Source organism: Humulus lupulus, chromosome 4 (assembly GCF_963169125.1).
Source record: "Humulus lupulus chromosome 4, drHumLupu1.1, whole genome shotgun sequence".
NCBI lineage: Eukaryota > Viridiplantae > Streptophyta > Magnoliopsida > Rosales > Cannabaceae > Humulus > Humulus lupulus.
Window position 1 is genome coordinate 162957789 of NC_084796.1, and position 6804 is coordinate 162964592.

The 6804-nt window shown below is 30.3% G+C and overlaps 1 long non-coding RNA gene across 1 annotated transcript; it reads left to right on the top strand.

The window, feature by feature from the left end:
- Positions 1–457: 457 nt before the first annotated feature.
- On the top strand, positions 458–6001 carry LOC133830943 (uncharacterized). The gene is made up of 4 exons (XR_009892303.1): positions 458–939; positions 1378–1419; positions 3084–3135; positions 5770–6001. It is a non-coding gene; the product is annotated as an uncharacterized LOC133830943 (long non-coding RNA).
- Positions 6002–6804: the final 803 nt, after the last annotated feature.

Below are 6804 nucleotides of genomic sequence, written 5' to 3' on the forward strand. Positions count from 1 at the left end.
ACACTCATTGAGAGTCCTGAAAAAATACAATTTAGGACTCGCAATGAGTGTCCTAAAAAAATATGCGAGTCCTAAAAAAATCTGGGCTAAAAAATGAGTGTTTTACTTAACAATTTTAAGGACTTGCTTTGGGAGTCCTTAATACTTTTTAAGGACTCGATTTGTGAGTTCTAAAAACACTTGGGCTGAAAAATTAGGAACAGTGACTTTTAAAGACTCGCTTTGCGAGTCCTAATAGAGTATTGAGGACTCTCAAAGCAAGTCCTTAAAATTGTCTCATTGTTTCAAAAATATAGGGTCAAAATACACATTTTGGATTTATTTCAGTCACACACAAGATATTTTTAATTTAAATAAAAAGAAATTGTGTTAACTAAAAAGAATTTATATATTAGACATCATATATCTTTTAATTAAATAAATAAGAAAATTTTAAAATAAAAAAAAATCTGAAACCCACTTTCCCTCAATCTTCCCCGAAGCTCTTCCCTCTTTCCCTCTATCTTCCCTCTTTTCCCTCTATCTTCCCCGAGCTCTTTCTTCCCTCTTTTCCTTTATCTTCCTTTTTTTCCCCCACTTTTCCCTCTATCTTCCCCAAAGCTCTCTTCTCCGAAGCCCTCTTTCTCTCTCTCTCACTACTGTGTTGCCTCTGCCAGACCCGAACGACCATCATCCCATCGCCGGAGCAGTACACGCGCCAGCCCAATCGAACCGTCGACCCCCTTGAGCTCACCACCACACGCGTTGCCCAGGGCTGTCGACCAACGGTCCGAAGCCGTCCGCCTCTTGTATTGCTATATGTTTGTTGGCTCTTGTATTTCCATTTTTAGTTTGATTAACTTCCAATCTACAGAGAGATGCTTTTGCTCGTACAACTAAGAAGAGGTGTTGGTTTCTTTCTTCTGACAACATAAAGTCTTTTGTTTGTAAGGATTTTAGGTAAGTGAAAATAAAAGCTTTGATAACTTCTTTTTTCCACTTTGAATGCTTTGTTTATGATTTTCTTATAACTCTGGGCTCAACAAATTAATCAGTCATCAAATATATATATATGTATTTGTAGTACGTAAAGAAATAGTATATATATATATATTCATATCATGAACTTTGGGTAATGTAGAGTATTTGATTTTTGTGTATGTACATGTACAATAATTTTCCTTGGAAAAATGCACAGAGCAAGACCTATAGAGAAGAGTTTGTTTTGAATTATTTTTGGTGAAGAGTATGTTGGGTAATTTCCTTACCAGATTTTAAACACTTGATTTTCTTCTGGAAATTTTCCAACAATTCTAGGCACCACTTGCTACCAGTCTAGAGTTTCATTATTGTACCAAGCTAAAGCCCTTCATAATTGATTTGGCTTATTTTGTATAGATGTCCAAGAAGAGCAATAGGTGAGCAAGAAGCGAGGAACAGGTGAGTGAAAAATTGATTGACTTTGAAGCTTTTCCTTTGGTGTTGAGTTATGAAATAAACTACTGCATCTTTAAACTAAAATATTAATAAGATGACTAAAAATATCTCAGTGAAAAAAGAGTTAAAATATGTATGATGGCTGTATATTATGTATGTAAGTGCAGTGGGGTAGTTCATATGGAGGTGTTGTGAATAGTGGATTGGTTGGAATATATGATGGTGTGGTGAGGTTATGCAACTTAGGCATGTGTGTGTTAGAGGTGTAGTGGGATTATGCAGGTTGGATTAATATATTCGAAAGGGTAGAACAATTATTGGTCTATGAACAAAAGTGTAAAAAGAAAATTTGGCAAAAACAAGGGCTATTTAATTGCTAGTGGAAGAAAAAGTGAAACATGACAAGACAAGAACTATTTGACAATTTAACCCAATTCCTAGTATTATTAGTCAATGCTCATTATTTGTTTATGTTGTAGTCAATACATAAATTATGTTGCATTTATCTTATAAGAATATTGCTTTTATTATAATATTTTTTTGTACATTTGCTTGCTTACATTATATGAGCATTGCTTTTATTATATTATTCATATAGTTGATCCATTATTATGCTAATAGTGACCAAAACTATAAGATAACATGAACATAACATGTGATTATTGTAGGCATTTACTTTTACGTGCTAGGTGTAGACTTTAGGCCTTTATTAGTTTCTTTTCTAGTCATCATATTGATTTTATCTTATATGATCATCACTTTTATTATAATAATTGTTTTGTACCTACTTGATTGCGTGCTTTTATTAGAAAAATATGAAGAGTTGGTTTTTTTTTATTAGATAAAATTGGAGTTTATTGTTAATTAAAATTGACTTGATAGTATTATATGGCTCTGTTTGTGATTATCAAACATGGAAAGTCCAAATCTAATATTAAAACAAATTAGAAAGATTCAAAATATTATTTTTTAAATGTAGACGCAATAAATCCCATAATATTATATACATTCATTCACATCCAAGTAAAGAAATGAAAATGATGATAATAATTGGTTCACCTAGCTAGTCTCTACCACTACAATAAGTTCTAACAGTATTGAAGAAGTATTATGCTCATCTTCAAGGTTACCTGTTCAAACCTTTTTTCTTCTCTTCATAGGTACTCGTATGTGCAATCAAGAAAGTGATTTCATGAGCTTCCCAAAACGTAAAAACCATAAAAAGTATAAATTCATTTACTAGTTGTATAGATAGTTTCTCTTAGTAAATATTTCTTAAAGAAATGATGTTATTAGAATGAATATTCTCACAAAAGTATTATTATTGTAGTAGTGTATAGTGAATGAGTTTTATTTGAGAATATATGTTAGAAATCTTATTATTTGCTTGATACTGCAAAGAACAAAATGTATACAATTTCATGGGTAGATATGATTTTTATAATATGATTTAGTGGCCTATTTAGCAAGTTTTCTAGAATGTGGATTTTCATGGACTGCTGCATCACATTTTTTCCTTTGTTCTTTCCTATAATCTTAACATTTGACCGTCTAATTAATAATTAAGTTGATTATACAATTTTAAATAACATGACTTAGGGTAATAACATGATATGGAACATACATCTAACTTTTTTATTTTTTATAATGTTGATAATAATGTTTAGGTTAATATTTTGATTGGTCTTGAAGCATTGGATCGGTAGCTCATTACAAGAGGTATGTTGTATTTAATTTTTTTTAATTTTCAATATTTTACAATCTTGAATGATAATTGTATTACTTTAGTGGAGTTTGAATATGTTAGATATTCATCTGTAGTGAAGTAGGTTCTGAGAATTCTGTGTGCTGCGGTGATAACGGAAGATTGAGAACTTGCATGTCTTAGTGAAGTAGGTTCTGAGAATTTTGTGTGCTGCGGTGATATATGGATGAAAACCTGTGTGTTGTTTGATTTGATTGACATGTTGGTGTTGAATGTGACAGATGGGTAGACTAGTAAATTAGTGGATATGTTGTCTGATTTTCTATAGATGGTGACATGTTGGGTTTTCTCTTTTTCTTCTATTTTCAGTGCAAGATGTGTATTTTACTATTTTTTAATTTTAATGTAATATGCTTTTTTTGTAACCTATTTTTTTGTTAAATTTTCATGTAGTATATTTCTGTTAATTGATGTTGTGCTTTGCTTAGATTATGTTGTGTGATTATATCATTATAGCAATTTATGATATTCTACAATTTTCTTGCATAGCACATGTTTGATGAAAGTCCCAAGTTTTATCCTATAATCTTAATATTAGGCTCCAAAATCTAAAGGTTTGAGACACCTTTGAGCATATTTGGGCCAAGCTGGATATTTTTGCGCCTAACAGTATCTACTTCTAGTCTTCCACTTATACAAAGCCTTAAGCTCTTCTTTTTTATCCATTGTTTCCTCATGCAAGCCCAAGGCCTTTCTTTGTCTCTTTTGTAAACACCACTTTTTTTTAAAATTGTTTTTAGCAAATTTATGATCATGAGTATCATCTAGAATGTGTTCAAGAGAGTCTATGAGTTTTAGTTAGCCTCTCGTGGTTGCTTAACTAACTTTGTTACAACAGCCATGTGATGGGTTGTTATTTCCGTTTTGGCTTCTTGAGCTTTATATAGTCTCTTGTGCACTAATGAGAACTAACTTTTCTATCTTTTCTTTGCTTTTCTCTTGTGCACTAATGAGCTTTATACGTACATATATATATTAATTTAAAAATTAATTCTTTTGTAGAAAATATTATATATAAATATATAATTGACCTCAATGTATGAGGTCTTCTTTAATTTGTGTTTCGTGCTAATTACAATATAGAACTAGAAGCAAGTTTTTTATTCATGCTAGTAAATTATCTTTTCTCCAATCTACATGATTTGGTGATCTTCAATATGTATGGGCTTTCAATTATTTAATTGCTTATGCAATATTTTTTTATTATGACTGGGAAAACTTTATCATGAAATAATTTATTATGTAGTATCAAAAGAAACTCGTTTCTTTAGTTTTGTTTTGTACTATTGAATCTAATTGTTTGGTTTCAAAAACAACATCCTGATTGCTTTAACTGTCATGCCTGAAATGTATCATAACAAAAGGGTAATGTCATAAATAATGTCTTCTACTTATATGAATGAATAGCTTCTTTTAACTTCTTTTTTTATCACAATTTATTTTTTTTGGTTTGATTTTATTGAGCTTCTGTTTAGTATATACAACCTTATATGCTCATTTTCAAGCTTCTTAACAAATCTGAAAATGTATTCGAAGTTTCCAATGTTTGTGTTGCCAATGAGGCACATGTAAACTTTGTGCAATAAAGAATGACATCTTTACTGGTGGAAATTGAATCTCTATTTATTTGTCTTTCTTTTACTTTTGAAGATAAATTTACACAAGAGAGTGTTTTTGAATAACTAATAAGCTAGTAAATTTGTCATGGTTCCATTTCATTGTGAAAATATTGTTGGATATCTCAATCTATCCTCTCTCTAAATTTGTGAATGACGGTAGAGGTTTTCCATGTCAAGCCCAACACTTTTATTTAATCTTGAACTTAAGACAAAATACGGTAATCTTTTAGGTATTGAGTGACTCTTATTTCTTTTATTGTTATTTGTTCTTACTTGCATCAATTTGCATTACTCTCATGTATATCAATTTGATGTATCATGTTGGCTTCTTTATTAAAATTTGTTGTGCTGCACTTTTAGATTTTTTGTGCTTTTCTTGCTTAGTGCTGCCCCATAAATGTGTTAGATGAAGTCCACATAATCAGCTGTAATGAGAAAGGAATTATGATTATCTTGAGTATTTTGCTTGTTATGCATTCTTTTGTTTGCTTAGATATTAAGAAACAACTATTATTAGAATAATTGAGAATGGAAACCATAGATTTTTCTTCATATATATAGTGCTCCACCATTTCTTTCTTTCTATTATAATTTTGGTATGAAGTATTATTCTTGGGATTCAAAACGGTGAAATAAAAATATCACTTAATTACACTATGTTTTTTCATTTCTTTGATAAATAAATACTTTATCTTATATAAATATATATGTATGTTATTTACCAATATTATTTTTTTTCATTCTGTATTTAATATGGCAGTATAGGGTCCAAAATTTTTTTGGGTATTTTTTTAGTATTTTCTATTCAAATTTATTTTAATACATTTTGGACACTCAAAGGGATATATTTTTTAAATCAAAATGAAAATTGTAGCAATTGTGAATAAACTTATTTATGTACACTACAATAAAAATCTAGTTATAATTTTTCATGTTCGGTGTATTATAATGTGATTTTTCATGTTTCAGGGATGATTTTAGAAAGAAATTCATGGCAGCCAATCCTTACTTTGGAAAGGCAGTGACGAGGGTGAGTACAAGGACAAGAAGAAGAAATATATGTTGTTTGACAATGAATTTAGTGTTTTATTATATTTGTAATTTTTATTAGAGTAAATGATTCTTGTTTGAATGGTTAATTATTTACTTTGTAAATCTAGTTATATATTTTTTAAGGTCAAGACGATTATAATTTTAATAAGTTTTGTTATTTTAATCTATAAATTTTTAGATTAATTTGTATATAAATGTTTCATTTAAATCATAATTTTTAATTTAAAATAACAATAAAAAAAAAATTTAAAAATTAAAAATATAACTTTTAAAGTCACCCAAAGAGAGTCCTAAAAACCTTACTTAAAGGCACTCAACAAGATCTTTTAGGACTCGCAGACATTTTTTTAGGACTCGCATCATTTTAGGACTTACACTGCGAGTCCTAAAATCCTTACTTAAAGGCACTCAGCAAGATCTTTTAGGACTTGCGGATATTTTTTAGGACTTGCAGTGCGAGTCCTAAAAACCTTACTTAAAGGCACTCAACAAGATCTTTTAGGACTCGCGGACATTTTTTAGGACTCGCAGTGCGAGTCCTAAAAACCTTACTTAAAGGCACTCAACAAGATCTTTTAGGACTCGCGGACATTCTTTTAGGACTCGCAACGGGAGTCGTAAAAACATCATTTTAGGACTCGCAACGCGAGTCCTAAAAACCTTAGTTTTTAAGGCTCTCAAATAGAGGACTCGCGGGGCGCGAGTTCTAAAAACTTTTTTAGGACTCGCAATGCTAGTCCTAAAAAACCTTTTTTGTAGTAGTGAACACTCCTAAAAGCCATTAATAGAGAAGTGAGTATTCTAAAGAAAAGAGATGAAAAGAATGAACTAAACCATCGAGAAGATACTTACCAACGAGAACCTCAAGTTCAAAGAACTTAGATGCCTAACCAGAAATAAAGAATACTGAGTTAGGAATTAAGTAGAGAAAAACTAATGAAACAATACTGA